We start from the raw sequence: 10,395 nt of genomic DNA on the forward strand, positions 1-10,395 counted from the left end.
CAAACATCTGTGCCCCACTGCCATCTCCTTTCTACATGGGGATTGGGTTGCCACTTTTGGTTGGACGTATTCCTGGAGGTTTCATCACATGGCATAACCTTTCATTAAAGATTAATCTTTAATTCCTGGGGACTCCAGGATGATCCTGGAGGGCTGGCAACCCTAGCTGGGGAGTTTAGCCCACATGCAGCATGAGGTGCCTGGCTTGGCTCAGATACAGCAGCTGGTGGTTTGTGCTCAGTGACTGAGGCACAAGTAAATCAAACCAGCCCAAGCTCAGGGCCCAGGGCCAGCATTAGACTCGCTGGGGCCCAGGGCAGAAAGCCGAAGCCTGAGCCCCCCATCCAGGACTGAAGCCCAAGCACCTTAGTTTTGTGGGGCCCCACTGTGGCATGGGGCCCGGGACAACTGCCCGGCTTGCTACTCCCTAACACTGGCCCTGTCAGGGCCGAGGCGAATGGCTCAGCGGAGCTTGGAGCCAAAGAGCTGCCTGGCTTCCTGATGCTCCCACCACTACTAGCGTAGGTGCTGACTCCATGGGTGCTCTGGGGCTGAAGCACCCATGCGGAAAAAACCCGCCAGCCCCCCATCAGCTGTCCCCCACCCCCCAATGCCTCCCACCAGTGGGCCCCGCAGATCACTGCCTCCCCCCCCCTCCCCGATCAGCTGTTCCACGGCATGCAGGAGGCTTGGGGGAGAAGGAAGGAGCGAGGACATGGCACACTCGCGGTAGGGGGTGGAACGGGGCAGCGTGGGAGTGGGGGCGGGTGGGGGCGGGAAGAGATGGGGTGGGGTTTTGGGGGGAGGGGGGAAGTAGAGGCGGGGTCTGGGGCAGAGCCGGGGGTCGAGCACTGCCCCCCACAGCACATTGGAAGCTCAGCGCCGCAGCCTGCTGCTCTCTCAGTCCATGATGGGGTGGTTTGAGTAGGGTTATCCTACGTCCGGGTTTTCCCCGACATAGCCTGGTTTTGGGTCCTCCAATCTCCATCCGGGCGGATTTTTAAAATACAAACAAATGTCCATGATTTTTCCTTGCTCGTCCTTTTTCTTTGCCTTCAGAGCTGGGTGGCCAGAAAGTGGCGGCTGGTGGCTGGGTGCCCAGCTCTGAAGGCAGGTCTGCCACTCTGTAGCAGGGCAGAAGTAAAGGTGGCATGGTATGGTATTGCCATAGAAACTGTACCCCCCCACACACACCCTCTTCAGCTCCTCCTCCCCCCGGCAGTGTCCTCTATTTGGGAATTTGAAATATGATAACTCTAAATCTGCAGAGTCAACATTTCTCTGCTAACGTTTTGCTGATGTCTGCATGTGGGGTCTCTGTGGGCAGATGCAGCCTAGCACCTTGGAGGAAGGGGGTCATTGGATCAGACCCTCCTCCAGCCACTCTTTCTACTTACGCCATTGCTTTCAAACATGAGGGTTCCCACCAGCTGCACATCAGGCCAGGCAATTTGCACCTGTCTGAGCCAGCAGGAGATGGTGTGACATTGGATGGGTCTGGTTCCAAGGAGGGGGTGCAGCTGTGTTACGCAGTTAGGGGGTTCTGACCCTCTCGTTGCCATTACACTGTGTCGGCAGCGTGGAACTCTCCCCATATTAACAGCCGTGGTGCGAGCATGCACATGCCTCTGGCCATGTCATCTCACATGCGGCCAAACCCCTCACTGTGGATCGTACCAGTACTGTCAATTGTACCAGGAATTTGGAAAAGACACTTGTGTTGTCCTTCTCTGCTCCTTTCAGGCTCTCTCTACCTTGTCCACTCATCTCTGCTCCTCCCAGGCCACATCCTGCTCTGCCAACATTTCTGCAGCCACCCCAGTCTCTTGGGGAATTGCCCCATGCCTTCTTGCTCCCAGCCCATGGAAGTGATCAGGTCACTCCCCTCCTTGACAGGTTTCAGAGTAACAGCCGTGTTAGTCTGTATTCGCAAAAAGAAAAGGAGTACTTGTGGCACCTTAGAGACTAACCAATTTATTAGAGCATGAGCTTTCGTGAGCTACAGCTCCGCCTGCTGTCCCCTCAAATGTAAACTATTTGTCACCTCCTTCCAGGCTATCCATAGCTCTGCCCCTCCCGTTATCCTCTCTGGTTGTCCCTCACTCCATCCACAGTGCTGATCTTGTATGCAGTGCAGCTGTAGCTGTGTTGGTCCCAGGATACTAGAGAACTATTGCACGTTATTATTGCCTATTATCTCTATTCCTGATCATGTCACTTTCTCAAACAACCATCATCTCCTTGCCTGGCCTCGCCTTCCTGGGCTCACCTGCCAAGCCCCCACGCTGGCAATGTTTAAGCCAGACTCCCTTCTGCAGTGCTTGCTGCCTACCAGGAATCTCACTGATATGTATAAAAAAAATTACCTCTTTGTTGTTCTGTTTTCCTGACCTCCATCTCCCTATCTGTCGTTAAGCTGAGGCAATGGTCACCTGTTCCTGTCTGGAAAGCACCTGGCACTTTGTGGGAGCCACCGCAACCAAAATGTAATCCTGTGGGGAAGGAGCATTTCACACCCACCGATGTACGTCACTGCACGGGGGCAGGCCAACGATGAATCATCTGGCTCAATGGGTGCAGGACTGGGCCTTTCCTACAGACACAGAGCCAGTATCCCTGGTATCGCTCCACTGAAGCCAGTGGAATTACACAGTGATGAACAGGCACTGCACAGTTAAGTGAAACCTCATTTGAACTGGTTTAACTTTTTGCCACAGCCCCAGGGCAGACACAAGACACCAGCCAGGCCTTTAGCTGCAATGGGTGCAGTATGGAAAGCTACAGCTCCTAAGCAAATAGACAGAACCTTCCTGACTCCCTTGAGGAGCCTTCCTCAGCAAACACTTGTCACCTCTGGCCCAGAGGCAGGGGAATCTCACTGTGGCAATGACAGCTGCTAGTGCAAATAGGCCAGGCCGGTGGAGCATGAACCTTGGAACATTTCGTGCAAATAATCATAATAATTTTTTTTAAATAGATTCTGTGCTGTGGATTCCCTTTTTTAATGCATTTAGCAAAAAAGGCTTAAGGTCCCCAGTGAGTAAGGGACAAACAGGAAGGCTCTAAAAGGATGAGAGCAGGCATACGTTATTATTGTTTATGATTTGCATTGGTCTGGGACCCCATTGTGCTAGGTGCTGTGCACACCCAGGACACACAGAAAGCTGAGCCCCCAGGTGGACACAGACAAATGGGGGAGACACAAGGAAAGCAGGAGACAGCGTGGTGGGCTATGGCCTGAGCAAACTAGCAGTCCAGCTGTTAAAAGTAACTGTTTAATGGTTAAGATGGAGGGCCTTGCACAGCTCCTCCCCGCAAGGAGCTCAGAACAGCTTACCAAACAAGCATGCTTTTATTGGGAAACTGAGGCACAGATGAATTAAGTGACTTGCTAAAGATCAGTTTGGGAGTCAGTGGCAGGAAGAGAACCCAGGAGTTCTGGATTTCAGTCTGCCGCTTTACCCCTCAGTTCCACCTTCCCCTATCTGTCAAGCCCTGGCAACAGGTGATGCCATCACTGACCCCTAGAGCTGAGCAGGGCGGGTAGGAACATTATACCTTGGTGGTGTTGCTATCAGCAGCTGTGGCACGGGAACCTACAATCCCTAACTCTATATGGGCCCCAAATCTGCTTGCACTGACTTCCCACAGCCAGGGCTCCCACTGGCTGGGTGCAGTATTGTGCCTGTGATGGGGTTCCCGGGGTGCAACCTGGGACTGTGGGACCACTGTACTATCTTGGGCTGTCTCTCACAATGCTTTGCTAGTGACAAGCAGCAAACCCCTCCAGGCCCTGTTATCACTTAGCACAACAGCATGTGGAGCCCCTCACCCAGCTAGGTTGTGTGAATGCTCCCAGAGCCACTCACGAATCACACTGGGAAAGGCAGCAGCCAGATTCCCCCAGCTCCCAGAACTGTACCTCAGGAATATACCATCTTGCACTGCTCAAGATGAGCAGTGCAAATGTATTAATTGGTTCATCTCTTCATCAATGGAAAGTGGATATACACCAACTTTTGCAAATCTGAGCAGATTTACCACATGCTCTGTACAAACTCACTGGTAAAGCAAAACAGTAAAAAAAATGTATTGACTACAAAAGATAGATTTTAAGAGATTATAAGTCACAGGCAAAAAGTCAGGGTAGTTACCAAAAGAAAATAAAAAATAGGCATGCAGTTTCAACTCTCAACCCTATTAGACTGGGCAACATCTATTAAGCAGTTTTTCTCACCCCACTGGATATTGCAATCCTTAATATACAGGTTTTTCCCTTAAACCTGGGCCTGTCTCCTCTGTTGGAGTCTTCAGTCTTCTTCTGAGTGTCTTTGTTGCTTGCAGCATAGATTGGGGAAGGAGAAAGGTGAAGCATGGGCCCCCTGTGTTCTGTTTTATACCCTCAGTCCATGTGCTTGGAGAATACAAGTCCAGGCATGTCTGGTGGGCATTGCTGAGTCCCCAGCAAGGTTGAGCAATTCCCCTGGAGTGGCGTTATGCAGGTAAGTCATTGAATTGTAGCTCCCTTGCTGGACAATGACTGGTGATGTCTGCTGTTCAGATTACCTCCCTTTTCATTGTCTCTGGAGAGCTAGTATCTGGGTGGCTCCCAAACCCACAGAATATTTTAATGACAACCATACAACCCAATTCTCATAACTTCATACGCATTAATGATATACATATTTAGATAGAAAAATGACTTTCAGCAGATCATAACCTTCCCCTGATAGCTCACATGGCCTGCTTTATATGCAATATCACAATTATATATAAATGAGGAATATGGGGGTTACAAGATGCTCCCCCAAGGTATAGTATGTCACAGTGCCCTTAGTGAGGAAAATCAGCAGAGATGTTTTTAACTCTATGTCGTGTTAGGGCCTGCCTCTGGGGGAGCAGAGTGCCTCCTGGGAGATACCAAATGTGTTCAGCTTCCATTACAGCGCAGAGCGGGGCGTGGCCTGGAGGAGCAGAGATGTAGAATACACAGGATCAGGGCCACAGACTAACTCTTTGCTGTTCCACTCTCACTTTGCCAGCTCTGTTATATCATCGATTTGGTCTGACGTCTCCTTGGTGCATTTCTGGTGGGGAAGGTTTGTAATCCCCAGCAGTCTCCGGCCTGTTTCTGGCCTTCTTCTTGGCGTCTGGCTCAAGAGAACACACTGAGCTCTCACTGAGCCATGTTCCTAATGTGATGGTATTTCATATGCCCAGGTGCCAACTTCTCATTCTTCTTTATTGATCCCTTTGCATTATGGACTAGCCTGGGACCTCCAAAGGCTACCCTGGACAAAGCTGCCCTCCCCCCGGCCGTCCACCGCCCCAATGGGGATTGAGTGCTGGGTGTGATGTGGTAAGCGGCTACCTTCTGTACTTTGCAACAGTTGGCAATGTACCATCTAAACACACACAGAGCAATGGGTACTGTCTATTTTAGCCATCAGCATGGGGCTGTTTCTTCCCCACTCTTGTGGTGTGTTGGGGAGGCACCCCCGGGTGTCCGGGCATCAAATTAAACCAACAATTCCTAACAAGATGGATGAAAACTCACCACCTCCCTCCCCAAAAAACAAATGGAGTCAGCCCGCTTGCACCTTCTCCCTGCCGCGACGGCCTGGTGGAGCAAGCTTTGTAGGGAGTTTTGTCCAACCCCACCCTGCCTCCAGCCCCTACCCAGATGCTCCAGTTTTTCCGTAGCTATGTACTTACCTGGCCTCTTTGCTGTAGGGTCTGAGCACCTCACACTCATTAGTGGATTTTAGCCGGGCAACACCTGTGAGGGTGATAAGGCAGTGAGGCACAGATAGACCAACACTCAGATCCTTAGAATTATTTCGGCATTTGATTCCCATTGATTTTAATGCCTAGATACCTTTGAGGCTCTGGGCCAAGGAGACTTGCCCCAAGTCATCCAGCTTGTCTATGGGCATGTCCAGGGCCGGATTAACCTTTTGTGGGCCTGGTGCCAAACATATTTGTGGGCCCCCATGGGGGCAAAGGAGTATGGTGTGGGGAGGTCAGTCCTCAAAGTACAGGGCCAGCCAGGGGCAATGGGGCATAGCATGGTGGGGCTGGCCCCACTCCACCCAGCCCAGTGCAAGGGCACTGTATACAAACTGGCAGTTGCCAGACACACACTGGCCTGCCCAGCTCTGTGCTGCCAGTATGCCCCTTCCCATTGGGGGTGGGCCCATGCCGTGCCACACAGCCCCGACTTCCTATGCCCAGCGGCCCCCGGAACTGCTATGCCCAGCAGCCCCCCACACAGACCTCCACCACAAATGCACAGTGGCCTGCACACCACCACCCCTGCCCAGCACACCCCCATACACAGCCACACCACTACTGCCCTTGCACTTCCCCACAGCCCACCACCACCCCACTCAGACCCCCCACTGCCCAGCATCCCAATACACAGACCTCCCCCACCGAATCCAAAGAGACCCCGCACTGGCCAGCAGCCCCACACACACCTCCAGAGACCCACTGCCTCACACCCTGCTCCCTGGCCACACTCACCGGGCCTGCTGGAACGGGAAGGTGTCTGCCAGGCTGAGCTGGCAGTGCAGCCGGGGCCGGTCCAGTGCTAGGGCGGGGAATCACTCCGGCCTCTCGGGAGTGGCACGATTAGCCAGGTCAGGGTCTGCCCTGGCCCTGGCTGGACTCCCTCAGGACCCACTTGCCTGGAGATAGGGTGACCATACGTCCACGTTTGGCCAGGACAGTTCCCTTTTTAAGCTCTGTCCCAGCCATCCTGACTTTTTGACAAAAACGGCCATTTATCCCATTTGCTCTTGCCAGCTGATCAGTTGGCAAGAGCAAATGAACAAATGCCCAGTTTACCAAAAAAGTCCGGTGCGCACCCCTAGCGGGGCATGGAGGAATGTGCAGGGGTGGTGGTGACACGAGGTGTCAGGCAGCAGGGCTTGGGGGGTCAGCCCCAGCCCCAGGTAGAATGGAGCTTGGGGGCGGTTCTAATTTATTTTTCCACAGACCACCTGAAAATCGCTGGGGGTCTCGGCGGACCACTTAGTGATCTTTCCCAATATTGTGTCTACTATTAGCTAATGATTGTAAAGCGCTTTGGATAAGAAATATGTAAAAAAACATTGGGGTGTGGGGCCTGGCCAGGACTTCGGGTGACGGAGGGGGCTCAGGATTGGGGCAGGAAGTTGGCATGTGGAGTGCTTACCTGGGCAGCTCCCATTTGGTGTGAGGGGTGCAGGTGGGAATGTGGGGCAGGGGCTGCAGGTGGGGGGGTGCAGGTGTCAGGGAGGGCAGGGGGCTGGGGGCTTGTGAGGGGGGGTGCAGGAGTCAGAGCTGGGGGTGCAGGGTCTGGGAGGGAGTTAGGGTGCAGGAGCGGGCTGGGGGTTGGGGTGCAGGGTCTGGCCAGGAGGTAGGATGCAGGAGGGGGCTCAGGGTGGGGGCAGGAGATTGGGGTGTGGAGCGCTTACCTGGGGCAGCTCCTGTTTGGTGCGAGGGGTGCAGGTGGGAATGTGGGGAGGGGTGCAGGAGCTCCCGTTTGGTGCTCAGGGTGGGGGTGGGGATATGGGGGGGGTGCAGGAGTCAGGGTATGGGGCTGGGGGCTGGGGTTGTGGGGGTGTTCCCTGCCCTGAGAGCAGGCCAGGACGGGGCCCCTTTGGAGCCTGGGCCCGGTGCCATGACACCATTGTAAACCCAGTACTGGGTATGGCACAGCAGGGAGCTGAACCCAGCTCTCCCAGGTCAATGTCTTATGGACTAGAGCGTCCTGCCTACCCGGTCAGGGGAGCATTAGTAAGAGAATCTCAGTTAGAAGGACATTGAATGTGTTCAATACAGAGACCTTGATCCTCCCCAGCAGTACATGCTGTCTTACAGCGCCTCACTGCCCTTGCTGGCGTCAAACACCGCTCCCGAGCTCATCCCTCCACCCCTGAGCCTGTCGAGTGAATCCAAGTGTCTTTCACCCAGCTCTTGACCTTCCTGGCCAGGAGCTGCACTGAGCACATGAGCCCGAGGGGCAGGAGCGACGGGGCTGGAGGACTCCAGAGGTTGCATGTCGCCCCAGCTGCATGCTCCGTCAGGGCAAGGGGAAACCCCGGCAGCTCCTCATTCTGCGCTTCAGAACACAAGATCTCATGTGAAATAAAGGCAGGAATACGCACATACTCGTGTGTTGCCAGAGATGCTGGGCTTTGGCTAGCTGAGAAAGGGCTTGGCTTCCCCTTTGTCCTACCCAGACCGACAGGGGCATATAGGGCACCTCCTTCTGTATTACAACCTCCCATTCCCATTAGCAGTGGCTTAGGCAATGGGAGTTAGGCACTTAACACCTTTGAGGATCTGGGTCAGCGACTTGAGGTGAGAGCTGGTCCGAATCCTGATCTTTGGCAGCCCCCTCCCTTTATTCCAATCGGTCTCTGCTTCTCTGTGTACCCATGCACCCTGCCCTACAGGGCAGCTCTGGGCTGCGCTGCCAGCCTTAATTGCAGCCAGAAAGGGTGGTGGCTGCCGTGCTGCACATGCCAGTCACTCACAGCCATCCCAGGGCACAGGGAAATGAACCTTCCCCTGGAGAGAGGTTCAGTGCAGCCGTGCTCCCAGAGTCCCAGCCCTCACTGGCTAGAGAAGCAGAAATGCCCAAGGTCACCCTGGATGTCCTGTGAGGCAAAGGCAGGCCACACCTGATGAAAAGTCCAATGACTAAAGCATCTTCTTGTCAAGTCTGAACTGGAAACTGCCTTTAAACCGGATCTGATCTGGGGCACAAGAAATGCTGGATGGCATGTGGGGGCCTTGTGTTCCCCTGGATAACCTTTTCCAGCAGTGGGACGGGGGAGACATCATCTAGTAGTTAGAACAAGAGCGTGGAAGTTTAGGAGACCTGGTTCCCAGCTCTGCCACTGATTCATTGTGTGACCTTGTGCAACTCACTGTACCTCAGTTTCCCCATATCTAAAATAAGGATGATAATATTGAGCCCACCTTCAAGATTCTCAAATGAAAGGGAAGTGCAGAATATTATGGCTACTAATTTCTGCCCCCTCTCAGTAATTTGGGGCTTTGAAAGTCATTGCTGATTCTGCAGGTTGTTACTCCAGCCCAGACAGAATTTCACTGGGGATTTTTAGTCTTCCTGGGGGCAGCAGGAAACAAGCCAGCAGCAGGATTCTGCTGCGTAAACACAGAACGGTAAAGTCCTTCTTTTGATTATTTAACCCAGATTGGAGCTGGAAGGAATCTGGTGTTTACCATGCACTTTTCCATGGCTCCCAACCTGCCTCAGGCCAAATGCACCACACTGACCTTTGCAATGTGTGACGAAGATCCTGGACCGGGGACCTGTTGTCAACAGCAGAAAGGGGCAGACCCAGGAAATGACATTTCCTTAATGCATACAGAGCGTCTTAGGACATCACGTTCCAGAGCCAGCATTTTGGTGGTTAACATTTGACAGAGGGAATTGCTAGTGGTCCATCCTATTCAGTCTCTGAGAGTGGCCCACACCAGCTACTTCAGAGGAAGGTGAAAGAAACCCCACAGTGGACAATTATGAAAGAAACTCCCATAGGAGAATTTTCTTTCTCAGCCCCACCAGTTAGAGGTTGTCTTGGGCCTGGTCTACACTTAAAATTTAGGTTGCCATAGCTACATCACTCAGGGGTGTAAAAAATCCACACACACCCCTCGAGCCACCTAGCCCGGCTGACCTAATACACAGAGCCAACGCAGCTAGGTTGACGGAAGAAAGCTTCCGCTGAACTAGCGACCAGAGCTGGGAGAGGTGGGAGTCCTACAGTGATGGGAAAATCCCTTCCATCACCGCGGGCTGCATCTGTACTAGAGGATTACGCTAGCATAGCTACGGTGCCATAGCTATGCTGCTACAATGCCTCTAGTGCAGACATGGCCACAGTATCTGAAGCATGAGAGCTACCGTTGCTTGTCAATGTTGTATCTTATCTAATGTGATGGTGGGTGTTCTGGTGTGAACCCACTAAACCCTTGGCCTCAAAAATGCATTGTGGCAGTGAGTTCCATAGGTTAATTATGCATTGTATGCAAAACGATTTCCTTTTATGTTTCAAATGAGTCATTTTCTAATCTCACTGGTTTGTGCGCAGAGGAACCTAATCTGTTTTCACCCATGTATTCCTGTGCCATGGTATAGAGTGAATAGAGACAGCCTTCCTGGTGGGACAAAGCCTGTGTCACTTCCATGTGGATACTGTATAAGAGGCCTATGGCTTATGCCTCAGATTGACCCAAGACCACATAATGGCTTGGCTATAACCTGATCTGAACGTGGCCCTTTTCAAGTGTTACACAAACAGAGAGACTATTGTCTTTGTACGCAAATGAGACATGGCCCTCTCCACATGGGAACCTTTCAGGCATTTGGAGCCA

Source organism: Lepidochelys olivacea, assembly GCF_965140295.1.
Source record: "Lepidochelys olivacea isolate rLepOli2 genome assembly, chromosome: 10".
Lineage (NCBI taxonomy): Eukaryota > Metazoa > Chordata > Testudines > Cheloniidae > Lepidochelys > Lepidochelys olivacea.